This window comes from Globicephala melas, chromosome X (assembly GCF_963455315.2).
Source record: "Globicephala melas chromosome X, mGloMel1.2, whole genome shotgun sequence".
NCBI classification, from domain to species: Eukaryota; Metazoa; Chordata; class Mammalia; order Artiodactyla; family Delphinidae; genus Globicephala; species Globicephala melas.
The window spans coordinates 118,419,346-118,438,397 of record NC_083335.1 but is presented as its reverse complement, the minus strand read 5'-3'; the positions used below and the strand labels follow the sequence as shown (position 1 = coordinate 118,438,397).

The 19,052-nt window shown below is 51.1% G+C and overlaps 1 protein-coding gene across 2 annotated transcripts in view; it reads right to left on the bottom strand.

Moving 5' to 3' along the window:
• Positions 1–111: 111 nt before the first annotated feature.
• The window catches only part of CSF2RA (colony stimulating factor 2 receptor subunit alpha), a 44,458-nt gene continuing 25,517 nt past the window's right edge, over positions 112–19,052 (bottom strand). For both annotated transcript variants that reach the window (XR_009560728.1, XR_009560729.1), the window contains 3 exons: positions 15,194–15,217; positions 14,395–14,530; positions 112–2,741 (listed from right to left, as the gene is read on the bottom strand). The gene's annotated coding sequence lies outside the window, so the exon portion shown is untranslated. The remainder of the gene's footprint in view (positions 2,742–14,394; positions 14,531–15,193; positions 15,218–19,052) is intronic.

Genomic DNA, 19,052 nt, shown 5'->3' with positions numbered 1-19,052 from the left:
GGGTGTGTCTCAGGCAGGAGGCTCCAAACCGCAGCTCACGACCTGGGGTTGTTAGACCTGCGCGGTCTCCTAGGAGTTTCGACTCGCCCAGGAAACAACAAGAGTCGGAAGTCGATGCAAAACGCAAGAGGTTTATTGAAGGCCGGTGCACCGGGGTTCCTTGGTCCTCACGCAGGAGGTCGAAGAAGGAACCCTTTTGGGCGCGAATATGTCAGTTTTATAGGTTCCCACTTCCCCGTATGTAAATTATAGATTTGGTTGTGTTCTCCTGCTGATTGGTCCCGGCTTAGGCTCGGACCAGAGAGGGAACTTGTCCCCAGCTGCCTGATTGGTCTTTAACAGACACCTTTTTTACATTTTGTTATCTCCCTCCTTCTCCCCAGCTGTCTGATTGGTCTTTGACAGACACCTTTTTTACATTTTGTTATCTCCCCTCCTTCTCGGAAGGGGGCCGGACATCCTGGAAATTCACCCATTGTCTAAGAAGCCCCTATTGTCTGGAGAGTTCTTAATCATTAGCTGGAACAATGTCCCTCGAGTCCCACATTCCCCCCTTTTTCTTGTGACTATTGATTCCAATCATGGAATCTCAACCTTCTGTTCGTAAACTTTGGTACTGTTGTCTTAACATTAGAACTTGTACAGTACTGATACGTTCTCTAATAAATGCTATCAAGCGATTTAGAACACATGGTCCAAAAGTTAAAATCAACAATAAAACAATAAGAGGTCCCAACAGAGTAGAGATTAAGGTGGTAAACCAGGGGGACTTATCAAACCATGATTGAAACCATCCTTTTTCGTTCTCTCTCTCCCTTTGCCTTTTATCTAAGCGTTCCCTTAGTTTATCCATGGTTTTGGTGATGGTTCCTGAATGATCAATATAAAAGCAACATTCTTCTTTTAGAGCGGCGCATAATCCCCCTTCCTTAAGAAACAGCAAATCTAGGCTGCAACACCATTTCTGAAAGTGAGGTGAGTGATTCCTTTAGTTGAGTTATGGAACTTTCTAATGCTCGAAGGTCGATGTCTACAGCCTATCTTAAACTTGCATAATACTGGGGTTGTTGTATGAGGGCTGTGGTTCCTGTTCCTATCCCGGCAGATATTCCTAGTCCTAGAAGGACAGCCAATGTGAGGGTTACAGGTTCTCTTTTGTTTTTTGTTTTTCCTACATATTCATCTAAAAAGGATGAGTCTGAATGGTAGATAAGTCTAGGGACTAATTGCACTAACACACAAAAGTCAGCTGAAGTATTAAGAACCTCTAAAGAGACATAAGGGGTGAGCCCCGTGTTACATGTCCACCATCCATCTTGAGGAGGTACAAGATATCCTGAGCCTGAAGGGAGGCTAAAATCATGACAAAGGTGTCTATGGGACTGGGGAGGTGTTCCTATACAAGTACCATTTCCAAAAACCGAGGACAGGGTTAATTTACTGTTCCCTTCTTGCTTCCATCGACATTGGTCTGAGGAAGTAGAATTAGTATAGTTGGAGCTATATCCTATAGCATCATAATAAGGGGGAGGGGCAGCATAGCAAAGCCAACATGATTTTGTAGCCTCTGGGTTTGTAGCATTGAGAACCGTAAAGGCTGCCTGCACCAAAGAAAGCATCCTATCCTGAGGAGTCCCAGGCTTAACTGTGGGTTCTTTGGATCCAGAGGTTTCATTAGCCTCATTCTTTGTTGACGTAGTTGAAGGGGCCGGGGGAAGCAAAGGGGGGCCAAGTATGGGATTTGGGCCTATTGATATAGGAGCAGGAGTCTCAATCTTTAGCTTAAGGGTCATTAATATTCCTAAATCATATCCCCTCATGTAAAATCTAACGCCCCAAGAATGACCATTTATCCATTTTTTATCTCTTTTTCCGGGATTACTAAAGGAAATTTTAAGGGGATGACACCATCCTGAACATTTACTCCGGTGTCCGGTATCCTCATTATGAGAATAATTAGCCGTTACAGTAATAAAATCCCAAGTTGAGGTGGGTTTCCAATTAGTATCCCCGGTAGTTTCACATCCCCAGCTTTTGCAATAAAAGTTTTCAGTTCCACCACATTTATAATTCAGAGATCAAGGGCGGTGGAACCCGGGGCATACGTAGAAAGTGAGGATACCAAGCATCATTCTTTTGCCTGCATTTTTGCAACCCGGCCCAAATCAATCAGTTTCCGAAACTTTGGAAGGGGCAGTGTTCATATCATGAGAATCTTCTGTATCCCAATAAGGTGCTCCTATAGCCAATTTACAAACATCAGGAAAAAGATCTGGCCACCAGGTCCAGGGGGGTGCAGTATGACTAATGGACCAGGTTACATCTCCAGTCTGAGAAATTACCTGCCAATTTAAACGTTGGGGGAGGTGAGGGCTAAAATCACTTACAGTCAGTAAAGGCAGTAAAACCAAAATTATAAGTCTTAGCTTCGTAGAAGCTTGAGTTTGAGCGGGTTGTCGGTTCTTTGGGCCCGCCATCCTGATGATGCCGTCGCTGGTGCAGCCTTCACATGTGAAGCATGGATCCAGGCAGCGATGCCGTCCACTTTTATGGCCGTTGGGGTGGTGAGGAGGACGGTGTATGGTCCTTTCCATCGAGGTTCCAACGTCTGGGTTCGATGCCGACGGACGTATACGGAGTCTCCGACTTGGAAAGGATGAGTTTCTCCCGGTGTTCCCGGTTGGTAGGCCTTGGCGAGTTGGGACCATATTTCTTTCTGGACCAATTGGAGTCCCAGTAGCCTAGCATATAAGTCAGTGTTATTTTGACAATCAGGTTTTATTTCTTTTCCTAAAGTGAGGAGGGGAGGCGGGGCACCATATAATATTTCAAAAGGAGTAAGATGGTATCGGGAAGGTGTATTTCTAACCCGGAATAGGGCCAAAGGAAGGAGCACCGTCCAATCGGTACCGCCAGTCTCCAAGGACAATTTAGTTAGGGTCTCTTTTAGAGTCCTATTCATTCTTTCTACCTGACCTAAACTTTGGGGTCTATAGGCACAATGTAATTTCCAATCAGTCCCCAAATATCTGGCCACATCCTGACTTACCTGGGCGACAAAGGCTGGACCATTATCAGACCCTATTACCTTTGATGCTCCAAATCGAGGAAAAATTTCTTCTAAAATCTTCTTGGCTACTACAGCAGCTGTTTCTTTCTTTGTTGGGAAAGCCTCTATCCATCCTGAAAAAGTGTCTACAAAAACTAAAAGGTATTTATTACCGTACCTTCCAGGACGCACTTCGGTAAAGTCCACTTCCCAGTAAGTTCCTGGGCGGTCCCCCCTGAGTCTCTTTCCAGTTTCAAGTTTCCCTTTGTGAGCATTTACCTGTTGACATGGGACGCATTCCTGCACAATTTGTTCAGCTAATTTTGTCATTCCAGGGGTTTCGTACCCGGCTTTTTGTAACAAGGCTACCATCTTTTTAGTCCCCAAATGTGTCCATCTGTGCATCTGTTGTAACATGGATTCTGCTTGCTGAGGGGACAAAGTTCCTTTTGTTGTGGCCGGGATGATTTCTTCATCGCGGCCTGGTTTTTCAGGAACTTTATCTGACAGTCCTAGAATGACTTCTCCCGATGCTATTTCTCGGGCCACTTGGTCAGCCATATTATTTCCCCTAATTATTGGGGTATTTCCTTTTTGATGTCCAGGGCAGTGGATGATACTGACTTTAGTAGGAAGCATGAGTGCAGTCAACAAAGCCACGATTTCGTCTTTGTTTTTAATTTCTTTGCCACCTGAAGTTAGTAGCCCTCTCTGTTGGTAAATGGCACCGTGGATATGAGCGGTAGCAAACGCATATCTACTGTCTGTGTAGATGTTTACTTTTTTATTCTCTGCCATCTCTAATGCCCTCGTCAGGGCAATTAATTCAGCTCGTTGGGCTGAGGTCCCTTGTGGTAGCGCCGCTGCCCATGTGACTTGTTTTCCGTCTACTATGGCTGCCCCAGTTCGACGCTTACCTTCCTCCAGGAAACTGCTCCCATCCGTGAACCAGGTGAAATCAGCATCAGGGAGGGGCAGGTCCATCAGATCTGGCCTACTGCCGTGTGCTGCGGCTAGTACTTCCTGACATTCATGTATGATGGTGGAGCCTTCCAAGTCAGGATCAGGTAGCAAGGTGGCTGGATTGAGTCCTGTGGCTGGAGCAAACTTGATGCGATCTGAGTTTAGCAACAGGGTTTGGTAATGAGTCATCCTGGCATTAGTTAGCCACCTATCCGGTGGTTGACGGACTACATTTTCCAGGGCATGAGGAGCTGTTATCGTTAGATTTTGTCCTAAAGTTAGTTTGTCAGCATCTTTGACTAGAACGGCCACTGCAGCGATTATCTTTAAACAGGTGGGCCATCCTGATGCCACAGGGTCCAATTTTTTTGACAAATAAGCAACTGGGCGATTCCAGGGACCCAATTTCTGAGTCAATACTCCTTTTGCAATGCCCTTATTTTCGGCCACATATATATGAAAAGGTTTGGTTACATCTGGCAGTCCTAGGGCTGGAGCTGAAAGTAAAGCTCGTTTGATTTGGTCAAAAGCCCGTTGTTCCTTATCGCCCCAAACGAAAGGAGTGCTGTTTTTGGTTAGGGGGTACAATGGGGCTGCCAGCTCAGCAAACCCTGGAATCCATAGTCTACAGAATCCGGCCGTCCCCCAAAATTCTCTAACTGCCTGGCGTTTTGGGGAGCCGGAATTTGGGCCACCGTATCCTTTCTGCTCTCCGTGAGCCATCTTTGCCCCCCTTTTAATAGATACCCCAGGTAACTGACCTGTTGTTGGCATATTTGTGCTTTCTTGGCTGAGGCTCTATATCCCAGGGTTCCAAGTTCCGTTAACAGTTTTTCAGTACCCTTGATACAATCTTCTTGGGTCTCAGCAGCTAATAAAATATCATCAACGTATTGGAGTAATGTTACCTGGGGATTTGATTCTCTATATAATGCCAAATCCTGATGGAGGGCTTCATCAAAGATGGTCGGGGAGTTCTTAAATCCCTGAGGTAGCTGTGTCCATGTCAGCTGACCAGACATTCCCGATGTTGGATCTTTCCATTCGAAGGCAAAGTAGGGTTGGCTCAGGGGAGAGAGTCTTAAACAAAAAAAAGCATCTTTAAGGTCCAAAACAGTATACCACGTATGTTGAGGTGGAAGAGTGCTCAGGAGGTTGTAAGGGTTTGGAACTGTGGGGTGGAGGTCTGCCACCCATTTGTTTACCTCTCGTAGATCCTGCACCGGCCGATAATCATTTGTTCCTGGTTTCTTTACCGGCAGGAGAGGGGTGTTCCATGCTGATTGACATCTTATTAAGATGCCCAAGTCTAGTAGCCTCTGTATATGGGGACGGATACCGTCTTTGGCTTCTCTACTCATGGGGTATTGACGGACCGTTATTGGGGTGGCAGTTGCCTTGAGTTCCACTAGCACCGGGGGCTGATTTTTGGCCATCCCCATTCCGGCAGTTTCTGCCCAGGCTTGAGGGAACCGAGTTACCCAATCAGTAACATTAACTCGTGAGGATGAAGGCTGCTCGTATAATTTATATTCATCTTCTAATTTCATAGTCAATATTTGAAGTAACCTTCCCTTATTATCAGTTATGGTGGGACCTTCTGGCTGAAAGTGGATTTGAGCCCCTACTTTGGAGAGTAAATCTCTTCCCAGCAAAGGATAGGGGCATTCCGGAATAATCAAAAATGAATGGGTTACTCGTCCAATCCCAAGATCTACTGTCCTTCGTGTGGTCCATGAATATTGTTTATTCCCAGTGGCTCCTTGTACCCATGACCTTTTAGCTGAGATAGGACCTTTTGAGAGGAGAAGGACGGAGTGCTGGGCTCCGGTATCTACCAAAAATTGAACAGGTTCCCCCTCCACTTTAAGAGTTACCCGGGGCTCGGGGAGAGGGTTCGAGCCCTGATTTTCCTAGTCTTCTTTCAATGTTAAGATTTTGTTTTTGGTTGGCCTTCCTCCATTCTTTTTCTTAGGGCATTCTCTCGCCCAATGTCCTTTTTCTTTACAGTAGGCACATTGGTCCTTGTCTAATGGCCGCCTTCTGTCTGCCGTTCGCCCTTCCTGCCTATTTCTATCCCCTATATTTCTTCCTCCAACCACAGTGGCCAGTATCTTACTTAAATTCCTCTCCTGTCTCTTATCCCGTCTTATTTCATGGGCTTCCTGCTCTTTCTGCTTTCTTTCTTCCTTCTCTTCCTCTGTTTCTCTTTTGTTATATACTTTATCTGCCTCTTTTACTAACTCCTGAAGCGAAAATCCCTGCAAGCCATCTAGCCTCTGTAATTTCTTCTTAATATCAGGGGCCGCTTGATCTATGAAAGCCATTGCTATAGTAGCCCTATGTCCCTCCGAAGTTGGATCATAAGGGGTAAAGCGTCTAAAGGCTTCCATTAAACGTTCCAGGAACACAGTTGGCGATTCCTGGGGCCCCTGAGTTACTTCCCTTACCTTAGCCAAATTAGTGGGCCGTCTGGCCGCTCCATGGAGACCCGCCACCAGAGCCTGGCGATACATTTTCAGGCGCTCCCTACCTTCCGGGGCATTGAAATCCCAGTTTGGCCTGACGAGTGGGAAACCAGCATCAATCTCGTTAGGCAGCTGGGTAGGTTGCCCATTGGCGCCTAATACATTTTTTCTGGCTTCTAAAAGAACCCGTTGCCTCTCCTCAGTCGTTAGGAGAGTCTGGAGCAGCTGCTGACAATCATCCCATGTGGGCTGGTGGGAGAAAACAAGAGATTCTATTAAAGCGGTAAGGGCCTGTGGATTTTCGGAAAAAGTTGGGTTATGCATTTTCCAATTATAAAGATCTGCAGAGGAAAAGGGCCAATATTGGAGAGGTCTATTCCCTTGGCCATCGGGGGGGCCATATTCTCTAAGAGGTAGGGCAGTGGAGTCCGGGGAGATAGCCCTCCGGCTCCTAGTGCCCACTGAGGGATCCCTTTCTTCTTCCATCATGGATGGTTCCCTTGGTGCCGAGGGCAGTGGAGCTGGGGGTCCTCTAGGTGGTAGGGGATTCGGGGCCGGAGGATAAGGGGGTGGGGAATCCAAAAGAAGCAAATCGGACTGCGGGTCAGGATAAATCGCCTTCGGTAGATCTGGGGCGTCGGGTAGCTTCTCCGTGTTGGGGTTTTTCTTTAAGGCTAATATCTCCGACGCTGCTGATGTATGCGCGGACGTACCTGTTGAGGAAACAAAGGGCCGGACCCACGGAGGTGGGGAGAGAATTAAATCTTCCCAGACCAAGACATATGGTACTTGGTCTGGATGTCCGTGGGGATCTATATTAAATATCTTAGACTTCAGCAGCTTAATCTTGTCTAATAAAAAGGATCCTTCGGGGGGCCATCCTATCTGAAATGTTGGCCATTCAGAGGCACACACAGTCTGCCACTTTCCTTTCTTTACCTCTACCGAAAAATTATGGGCTCTGGCCCGAACTTCGGTCCAATAGCTTAGGGTAAGGGAAAGAGGAGTCGTCATAGTTTGTCCCATTGTCGTCCGTCAGAGAAGAAGAATAGACCACAATACAGAAACAGTTAAAACTCCACGAAACACATATACGTATGGGCCACCGCGAGCTCGCTTCAAAACCGAAACTTCTTCAGATGGCAGTTATCACCAAGGGAACTGCCGAAACCGAGTGAAGGGGAGACAGAGTTTGCCTCTCCTTCCAGATGAGCCACCAGGGCGTCCCCTAGGGCTCATGGACGCCGGCTATTAGCACGTCTGCCTAGCCAGAGGTCCGATACAGATTCCATAATAAGCCGATTCTTACGGCTTTCCTCCTATAATGGCCCACAAAGAACAAGGGACAAGCAGACAATCAAGCTCGAGCTTACCTGGTACCTCCAACTCCCGATGTTCTTGTGGTCCGGGGCGAGTGGAATCCCGGACGAGCCCCCAAATGTTAGACCTGCGCGGTCTCCTAGGAGTTTCGACTCGCCCAGGAAACAACAAGAGTCGGAAGTCGATGCAAAACGCAAGAGGTTTATTGAAGGCCGGTGCACCGGGGTTCCTTGGTCCTCACGCAGGAGGTCGAAGAAGGAACCCTTTTGGGCGCGAATATGTCAGTTTTATAGGTTCCCACTTCCCCGTATGTAAATTATAGATTTGGTTGTGTTCTGCTGATTGGTCCCGGCTTAGGCTCGGACCAGAGAGGGAACTTGTCCCCAGCTGCCTGATTGGTCTTTGACAGACACCTTTTTTACATTTTGTTATCTCCCCTCCTTCTCGGAAGGGGGCCGGACATCCTGGAAATTCACCCATTGTCTAAGAAGCCCCTATTGTCTGGAGAGTTCTTAATCATTAGCTGGAACAATGTCCCTCGAGTCCCACAGGGTCACCCCACCCCGCCCCCCTGAGCTGCGCCGCACCTCCCTCGCTGGCCGAGGCCGAGCTCTGCAAAGCTGCAAAAGGGCGTGGTGGGGTGCACGTCGGGACCTGCAGTCCTGCCGGTCTGAGAGCCCAGGGCAAGAGCGAGAAGTGAACATCACAGGCTGAGGGGACTTCCCTGGCCGTCCAGTGGCTAAGACTCCGCGCTCTCCATGCAGGGGGCCCGGGTTCGATCCCTGTTCAAGGAACTAAGATCCCACACGCGTGCCGCAACTAAGACCCGACGCAGCCAAATAAATAAATAAATATTTTCTTAAAAAAGAAAGAAAAATAAAGAAATTCGCAGGCTGAGGCACAGGGTACCCCGTGCGCTCTGAGGTCCCCAGAGACCCTCCAGGGCCACTTCCCGGCACAAGGCTGGGCCGTGCCCTCGGGGTCAGGCCGGGCTGGTCTCCGGGATTCTCCCGAGGGGAGGGGCTGCTCTCATGACCTTTCCCAACAAAAGCACTTCCGCCGTGGTGGCGGAGCGTCTTCCTGGAGGAGGGGACACGCCTTGCTGTAAGATTCCTGGCCTGGCGCTCCGGTCACGGACACGGCGCGGGTGAGCTGTACCCTCTGCGTTCTCGGGGAACCTGCAGACCTGTCCTCCCAGCTGCTGCTTCTGGGGGCCCCGGCACTTAGGGACCACCAGCGCCCTGTCCGCTGGGGGTGGTAATCTTTGCTGCACTTTTTAATAACTCTCCAAGTTCACATCCCTTAGAGCCTCAGAACGGGACCTTAGTAGGAAACAGGGCCATTGCAGATGGGATAAAGTCAAAGATCTGAGCTGAGGTCCTCCTGGAGGAGGGTAGCCCTACATCCAATGACAGGGTCCTTCTAAGACACAGAAGGCGAGAGACCCAGACACAGAGGAGAAGCCCCGTGAAGACAGAGGCAGAGACGGGAGGGACGCGGCCACGAGCCCAGGGACGCCTGGAGCCCCCAGGAGCTGGAAGAGGCGGGAAGGACCCTCCCCTGGAGCCTCTGGAGGGAGCGCAGCCCTGGGACACCTTGACCTCAGGCTTCTGGTCTCCAGGACTGGGGGGACGATGGATGCCTGTGGTTTTAGGCCCTCAGTGTGTGGTTGTTAGAGCCGCCCTGGACTCTGCTGTAAGAAATAACACTCTTTTTCTCTCACCGTGCACCCCTACCCCCTCCCTCTGGCCTCCTGAAACCTGCCCGGGTCCCCGGCCCCATGCCAGGGAAGCTTACCCTTCCCATAGGGTGCCTGTCCCACCGGTGCACAGGTCCGCTCTGGAACCTGCCGGTGGCCAGCCCAGGCTTGGGCTGACTTGCCAGGTTCTGATTTTTATTGTAAACCCATCCGTGTACATAAGAGTGTGCCGGGGCCAAGCCCATCCGTAGCCGGAGCTGATGCTCCCACGAGAAGCCCGTCTTTCCAGGTCCAGGTTGTCTCAGGTGGCGTCGTGGCCAGAGGCTCTCTGGGGTGATGACACAGGGTATCTCGGGGTCACGGGTTCCTCGGCCACAGCGATAGCGAGTGTTTCCTCCACTTAGACCTCATCTTTTCTATTTTCTCTGAAGCACCGCACGTCTTTTGAAAGAGACGCCTTCTTAGCTCTGGCCCAACCCCAAACATGGAAGTTTCTAAATGAAATCTTCCTTATCAGTGGCCGCAGCCTTTCGTGAAACGCCCGTTTCTTTGTAGTGTTGTCTTCGGTTGGGCTCAGGGCGTCCCAGGAAATCGGAGCGGGCGTCTCCCTCTGTGTCTGGGGCGCGACTCTGCTGTTTGCTTCCCTGGCCAACAGCCTGAGCGAGCCCCGCCTGGGAGATGGGTCTCTTCTGCGTGTGGACGGAACCCAGCCTGGATGTTTAATGTGGGGTTGTAGAGACACGCCACCGAAGAGAACTGTCCTCAGCTGGGCGTTTTCCATCCTCGTCCTGTCTGTACTCCCTTTGTCCTTCTTCCCCCCGTGGCTGGAAGATGGGCAGGGAGATAGGTGTCTTTGTTGTTCATATCGAGTTTTGGGGATGCCCCATGTTGGCCACCTTGGGGGGAAGTTTGTGATTATTTTCCTCAATGCCTTCGCTCATTCTTTCTTTTTTTTTTTTAATAAATTTATTTATTTATTTTTGTCTGCGTTGGGTCTTCGTTGCTGCGAGTGGGCTTTCTCTAGTTGCAGCGAGCGGGGGCTACTCTTCGTTGTGGTGTGCGGGCTTCTCACTGCGGTGGCTTCTCTTGTTGAGGAGCACGGGCTCTAGGCGCACGGGCTCTAGGCGCACGGGCTTCAGTAGTTGTGGCTCACGGGCTCTAGGCTCCGCCACATGTGGGATCTTCCCGGACCAGGGCTCGAACCCGTGTCCCCTTCATTGGCAGGCAGATTCTTAACCACTGCGCCACCAGGGAAGTCCTGTCACTTTTTAATTTTACTAAAAATACACCACGAATATCTTTCCTTAGGCGCAGAAATGAATCTACGTCTCCTTACAATTTCTGCACAGCCCACACCATTGCATTCATACAAGTCCGTGAATAAACATCCAGGCGATTTTTCGTTTTCTTTACTTATCATAAACGGTTTTCCCTGAAAGGGAGAGAGGTCACACCCGGACAGGGGAGGGTCAGGGCGGAGCACAGATGCCAGCTTCGAAGTCTGCACGTGGTAGTGTGACAGCAAGGATGGGGCCGTCTGTCCTAAGTCGGAGGCTGTCTGTCTGCCCCCCAAGAGGCGGCGAAAACCCATTCCTCCACCTGGGTTGCAGGCATCTCGGAGATGAAGATGCCCGTGATGTGTTCGTTCTTTTCTTTCTTAAAAACGGCTTTACTGACGTTTAACTCGCGAGCTGCAGAATTCATGCTAAGCGCACAGTTTGACGGCATTCAGCACATTCCCAGTGTTGTGCAACCATCACCTCTGTCTGGTGCCAAAGCCACTATCATCCCCCCAGACGGAGGCCCTGGGGGCCCTACACATTCCCAAGCCCCCCAGGACTCCCCAAGTCTCTCCAGGTGTCCCCCAGGGCTGCATGCTATAGGAGAACCCCAAGACGCTCCATCAGTGATTCTGGTCCTTGTGTATGCAATGGTCCACAGACGTCCGCAGCGGACATGGGATGCCCCCACCTTCCTCCACACGCCCGCAGCCCCTTGGCTGGGTGGTCTCCTAGGGATGCCCGTGCCCCAGGCACTCCAGGTGGTCACCTGGCATTCAACACATGCTGCACAGGCGTGGCGAGCCAGCCGGCAAAGGGGACAGAGCCTGCATCTGCAGCCAGGGCTGATGCCACCGCCCTGAGTCGACCCCTCGGGCCAGACACCACCCCCCTCGGGGCCTGGGAAGCTGAGAAACTGGGGCCGGGAAATGGGCGGGTTGCTCACCGCTGCCCCCGTGTGGTGGCTGTGACCATAGCCAGCCTCCATCGCCCGTGCCTGGACGGTCACCCAGCAGGTGGTTCCGAATTGTGACACCAGGGACAGCCCCTAACCGGTACTGAGCTCACAGTCGCTTTGCCCGGCGGCGTCCTCAGGACCCGTCTTCCAGACACGCGTGTGCTCTCTGCAGAGACCCCTGGCTTTGCCTCTTTCTTGAAAGCCTCTTCTTTTTAATCAATAAACTAATTTATTCATTTTTTATTGGCGTATAATTGGCTTACCATGGTGTGTTAGTTTCTGCTGTACAGTGAAGTGATTCAGCTCTATGTATACCTGTATCCCCTCCCTCTTGGACCTTCCTTCCATCCCCCTCCCCCATCCCGCCCACCTAGGTCATCACAGAGCACCGGAGCTGAGCTCCCTGTGCTATAACGCAGGTTCCCACTAGCTATCTGTTACCCACGGTAGCGTATTTATGTCAATCCTAATCTCTTTTTAAAGTTTATTCTTTGGAGCACAAAATAATGACTGCCTTTTGCGGGAAGCGTAAAGCCCGCAAGCACACGGGAAAGTCAAACTCCCCCCGACCCGGCCATCAGGAGAGAACCAGTGCGGACATTGGGCCACGTATGGGGCTCAGGCAGCAGACGGGCCATCCCTTTAGCAGCCGCCCCCTGCCCTCATTCCCCTCCCTCCGCCCTAAGCAACCTCAAATCTGCTTTTTGAATCTGGGTTTCTGGCCATTCTGCGTGCACGGGGTGACAGGCGTGGGCCCTTTTGTGTGTGGCCTCCGTCATGCTGTTCTCGAGGTTTTTTGGGGGGTGGGGGTGGGGGGCGGGTGTTGCCTTTTACAGAGGAATTTCAGGCCCATGCTGGACAAAACCGCTGCCCTCACCACCAGCCCGATCAGGACCACAAGGAAGTTCTTCTCTGGGAAACCTGATGGGACAGAGGCGCAGAGGGTCAGGAGTGACCGGGTGGTCAGGTTTGCACACGTCGGCTACCAACCCGGTATCAGACTGTGGGGCGGGGGAAGCAGGGCTGAGCAGAGGAGAAGAGAACTTCCAGACACAGGGGCCTGAGGAACGTGGGAATCTTGGCAGTGAAGAATCGATTCTTCTGCGATCCTGTCCCACCCCACCCCACCCCTTTTCACTGTCCCCATATTTCCCACCCTGCTGCTCACAAGACAGGACCCACCAATTACATTTCCACGAGGGCACAGCTAATACCACACAATGCCTTCCTTCTCAATGGATATTAACTTTCAATACTGCACTACATAACCAAAGGAATGAATGTGTAATTGTGAAATGTCAAGGATGAGAGAAAGGTGTGTGTGTGTGTGTGTGTGTGTGTGTGTGTGTTGTTTTCGTTTTAATTGCAAATGAGGCTTTTCTGGGGGAACTCTGACTTGACTCGTGTAGCCTGGACCCCTTCTTCAAGCCATGAACCCACTGCCTATGGGGAAGGAGGCTCAGACATGGATTTGGTAGCTCCTCTCTGGGGAAGGGGTGGGGCAGCCCTTCTTTTAGGCATTCAGCAGGTGCATACTTAGAGCTCATGCCCTGTTGGCTGCTAATGAATCCCGAGGGAGCCCTGGAGGGAGGGACTGGGTGGATCCCGACCTTGTGGGTTTTCTGCTGGTCCTACAGGGCAGGCACGAGGCTGCATGAGGTGCCCTGTGGGTCTGCCAACCTTGAGCTTACGGGGCCAACCCTTGGCATTTCCTGCCAGGAACCAAGCCAGCCGTGCTGACAGATGGCAGCTGTCAGATTTTCAGGCAACTCACTTTGTGATACCCCTCCCGGCCCCCTGAAGGAGGGAGGCACTCTGGAGGTCAGAGCCCCCTCATGTGGGGAGAGAAGTGGGGACACCCTGGCTGACCCCACGAGGGTGACATCCCTGGGGTGGGGGGTGACGGGCAGCCAGAGCCTCAGAGACCTCCCAGTGAGACCGAGGCAGGAGTGACCCACAGCAGCGTGTGTTCCTGTGGTTGCAGCTGGGTGGGGGGTGGGGCCCTCCCCATAGGGTTACCCCAGAAACATGGGAGGGCGCGTAGGGCCGCAGGACAGGCTGCAGGTTGTGTGTTTAATCAGAGAGCTTGCGGGACCCACCCTGGGGCCCCTCTGCTGGGAGGGGCCCTGCAGTTGGCTCAGTGGACCCCCGTAAAGATGTGTCCCCATCCTATACCCTGGGAACCGGGACCTTATTTGGAAAGAGAGTCTCTGCAGATGTGATGCAGTGAAGGGTGTGACGAGGTCCTCCTGGAGGAGGGTGGCCCTATATCCGATGACAGGGTCCTTCTAAGAGACAGAAGATTCCTTCCTACCAACCAACCTCTGTACTGTTACTATTCTATAGGAGAATGGTTTCCAGGAACACATAATCTTTTAACAGTTCAATTATTAATGTGCAAGTTTTTAATTTATAGAACAAGCATTAAAATTGAACTTACAGTTACCTCCTCGCAAAATGGAGATTCAATGAGATAATGCATATACCTGACTGTTTTGTAAGCTCTTAATGAAGGTGAAACTATTTGAAATAAAAGAGAAACTGACCCCCCCCCCCAAAAAGAAGGAGGGTCAAGCAGCAGGATTCAGAGGAAGGGCCCCTGCTTCCCTCCCCCCTGGCCAGGCATCGGTGGCCTCGGGTGTTCCCGGGAGACTCACCGAAGTGCTGCGTGGAGCTCCATTCACTCCAGATTTTATAGGACACGCGCTTCACACGCATGCGGGCGGTGTGCTCTCCCATCACGGCAGAATCGGGCATTCGCTACTCATTTTTATCACCTCCTCTTTGGAAAACCTTTAAAAGAAAAGAGGATCTTGTGATGGACTTTGGTGACAAACGCCAGGCTGGGAACAGGGCAAAGGCAGAGCGTGTGCACATCGCAGGAGAGCATCCTGACACCCGGCGGACACCTGGGACCCGCTTCCTCGGTCCATATTCCCCTCCCTCCCCGCAATGGCAGGGCCCTAAGGGGCTTTGCCGTCTTGCACCTGGGTCTCACAGCTGTCCGTCTGTGCCCACATCTCGGGCAGGGTCCCCATGCCCTTGGGAAGTGAGGTTGGGGTTATTCTGATTCTTTCTACACAGAGGACAGATCCTTCACTTCATCACATCTGCAAAGGCCCTGCTTCCAAATGAAGTCCCATTCTGTGGTTCTGGGTGGACATGACTTTAAGGGGGGCGCTTTCAGGTCGCTACACTGTGTACTGAGAAGGTGTCAGTAGCTCCATTGGGAAGAAGGACGTTGCTCTCTCCTCGGGGCGGGTGACAACAGGCTCCTTGAGCTGAGTCAGAGGCATTTGGGAAATCACAGCTTCACCATCGGAGACAAAGCCCGGTGACCCCTAAAGGGGCTCAGTGGGACCCGGGGCTGAGCTGTGCTGGCTGCCCGCTGAGGGCTCAACTTTGAGCATCTAAAACCCAAGCAGGGAGGCTGCAGAGAAAGGAAGGGGTACTTACGGGGTCTCGCTTAGAGAGGCTGCCCTGTAGACAGAACAAAGGAAAGATGGTAAGTGGCTCTCTTCTCAGCCTTGTCTGCAAATGTGGGAACCCCCTCGGAACCCCAGGATGGGTATGAAATTATTTTAAGCAGAAGATATTTGGGATTCAACAGATGCAGGAAAAATAAGGCTTCTCGGAGTTTCTCTTATCAGACTGAAAGCAAAAACTTCTGGGAGTGAAACATGCCATAAATTCCCTCTGGGACACTTCACTCCCAGGAAAGGGTTGAAACCATCATAAATTCTGTCTCCAGGGAAGTTTTATGGCCTTGAAGACAGTACCACTGTACTGGCATAAACAAACATTCTCACAGACTTTCTTATGCACCATTTGTTCTCCTAGAAATCCATCTGTCTTTCCTAAAGATACCCATCTGTAGGAAATTCCCTGGCGGGCCAGTGCGCTTTCCCTGCTGTGGACCCGGGTTTGAAAGCAAGCCATTTTTTTTTTTTCCCATTGAAGCCTCTTCTCCCTTCTTTCCTTTCCCCTATTCATTTAGGAGGAAAAGTTCCTAAGTTCAGCTATTTCAAAGTGAGTTCTTTTGTGCACTCCGTACGGATAGGAATCAACGTTGCCTTTTTTGACGGGGCCCCTGCTCTAACGGGACTTGCTTTCCGAAGAAAGCAAATGTGGATGAAAACCCTAAAGGTAAGAGCTAACAGTACAAACCCCTCAGAATAAAAAAAAAAGCGGAATCTTTACAACTTTGGGCGAGGCAAGCCAGTTTGCTAGGTACTACAATGTCTTTTGTCTTTCAATGACAAAAGAAAACAAGATAAGTGAACGTCTTCAAAAAGGAATGAGCAGGGCTTCCCTGCTGGCGCAGTGGTTGAGAGTCCGCCTGCCGATGCAGGGAACACGGGTTCGTGCCCCGGTCCGGGAAGATCCCACATGCCGCGGAGCGGCTGGGCCCGTGAGCCATGGCCGCTGAGCCTGCGCGTCCGGAGCCTGTGCTCTGCAACGGGAGAGGCCACAACAGTGAGAGGCCTGCGTACCGCAAAAAAAAAAAAAAAAAAAAAACCAAAAGAAAACAAAGATAAAGTTGCTAATTTCCTGACACTTTCAGACCAGAGGAGGATTTTAGAACCTAGAGCCACTAGCCAGATGAAGGAGATGGGTGTTTTCTTCCTGGATGTTTGGACATTTTAGACCGGTGCCCCCCCGGGGCCTTGAGGAAACATTTCTGGACTGTGGGACAGCATTTAACGTGACGACCCCAGCGAGGCCTCATGTGTAATTCACTGTACGTCTGTTCGTCGTCAGTGACAAGATAAGAAAACAAAACCTCTTTGGGGGGGGTCACAGGAACTCTTGTCAAACCTGCACCTTCATCAGAGAGCTTGAACGACGTTCGTTACGGGGTACCATCTGCTATAGGTTTTAGACACACTTGAACACACTGAATGTACAGTAAGATGAATTTGCGGGGTAGGGGATGTTTAGGGTGTTACGAAAATTTAACTTCGCCCACAGGTATGATATAGGATTCAAAAAGGCTCTTGTTATAAATTAAACCAGCAAAGTTGTAACCAAATTCCCAGGGAGGGAAGAGCCCATAAGACGGTATCACTGAGCTGAGAAATCATTCTTTCTTTTCAGCTAAAAGCTACTGACAGGGACTTCCCTGGCGGTGCAGTGGTTAGGACTCTGTGCTTCCACTGCAGGGGGTGCAGTTTCCATCCCTGGTCGGGGAACTAAGATCCTGCAAGCCATGCGGTGCAGCCTCAATAAATAAATAAATAAAGCTGCTTTTTGGAATCACGCGGACGTTTTGATATCTAAGGGTAGGCATTCTATCAAAGCTCATATATATATAGAAACAAGCAGCGGGAAGGTTACGAAAAAGATCATAACGAGAGCTGCTAAGGATGCTGACGACCCAGCACCCTCAAGCGCTGTTTGTGGGGATCTAAAATAGTGCAGCTGCCTTGGAGAACAGTCTGCCATTAACCTGCTCGAGCTGCCATAGCAAATACCATTAGTCGAGGGGTTTAAACCACAGACGTTTATTTCCCACAGTTCTGGGGCTGAATGTCTAAGATCAGGGCACTGGCATGGCTGGGATTCTGGAGAAAACCTTCTTCTTGTCCTTCGGACAGCCACCTTCTCACTGGGACCTCACGTGATGGAGAGAGGGGCTCTGGTGCATCTTCTTCTCTTTTAAGGACACTAATCTCATCATGGGGGCCCCACCCTCATGACCTCATCTAACCCTAATTAATCACCTCCCAAAAGCCTCACCTCCTAACACCATCCCATGGGGGGTCAGAGCTTCAGCATATAAATGTTGGGGAGCACACAGCAAAAAGCAGGCAGTTCTTAGACCTTATAAAGCCAGACATACAGTTCCTATGCGGCTCGCGAATTTCACTCTCAGGAATTTACCCCAAATAAAGGAAGAATCCCTTCCACAGAAAGACTTGTACCCAAATGTCATACAGCGGCTTGATTTTTTTGTCACCCCAAACTGGGAATGACCAAAGCGTCCATCAATGGGAAAATGCACCTAGCAACTGTGATACAGACGTGCGCTGGGTTGGAGTGAGATTCATCTATGAAAAGCACCGAGCTCCCCGTATACTCAAGGGCGTGGACCAATCTCAAAACACGCTGAGCTAAAAGAAAGCCAGACCACAGGATTCATACCGTGGGCTTCCCTCTCTAGGAAACTCGGGAGATGGTGCATCTCATCTACAGGGGCTGGGGTGTCCCCTGGCTGAGGGAGGGACAGGGAATCCAGAGGCAAGCATTCCACATCGTGCTTGTGACACGGGTTTGTCCACTTGCTAAACCGCACGAGGCTGCACGAAGGATGTTCAAATCATCCCTCCGTCCGGCAGATTTTCCAGAAGACCTTAGAGTTGTTAGCTAGGAGATGTTGAATTAGGAGAGATGTGACTGCCCCCTCCCCACTCACCACACCCCTCCCGGGATTAGAGAAGGAGATCCCAGCCCTGGTAGATGTTTGTGCTGCCCTCAGCAATGGGGTCCCCGGCTGCCCTGAACTTTTAGGACCGCACAGGGTGATGCGGGGTGGGAAAGACCCAGTGCGCAGTGTCACCACGCAGAGTACTAACCCCACGGGCTGGCTGGTCCCAGGGACCCTGAGGGCTGCATCGCCCTGAAAGCTCAGGGATGGAACACCTTGAGGGCACCCTGGGGAGAGACAGGCCCTGCCCCTGCAGGATGGCCTGTGGGTCAGTGAGTCAACAAGTCCACGTCCCGTTTCCCCCTCTGACCTGGACGCCCACGATGGACCGGGGTCCCTGGCGTGGACCCCAGAGGCACCAGGCTTCACCCGCGGCCGGGGTCTGTCCCCTGTGTCTCAATGAGAGGGGCGGCCTCCCCGGGACCCTCAGGTCCTGCAGGTCAGCCACTGCCCGCTGGGGACTCCACTGAGAAAGACAGAGACAGAGAGACGCCGCCGGAAATAGTGCAAGTTGGCGGTGACTCAGTTTGTACTGCGGTCTGTCCGCAAATGACATTTCCTGAACTGTCACTACTCTGTGTTCCTTCCGTGTTTCATCACCTAAAACAGAGAGTCTGCCGAGACACGGCTTTCCTTCCAGAGACCCTGATACGCTTTGCAGATATTCGCCTTTTATTTTCCTGCTGTTCCCCTAGCCTCTCCCCCCTGGCCCTTTAATATTATGATCATCCTCGTTACTAACGGACAAGTTTTTCAGCAGGTTTCGGTTTTCGGAGACGCTCAGCAGAAGGCACGGAGTTCCCATGGACCCCTCTCCCACCCTCTCCCAGGTTCCCCTGTTACCCTCCTATTATGGAATATCCTGCGTTGGGTGGTGCATCTGTTACC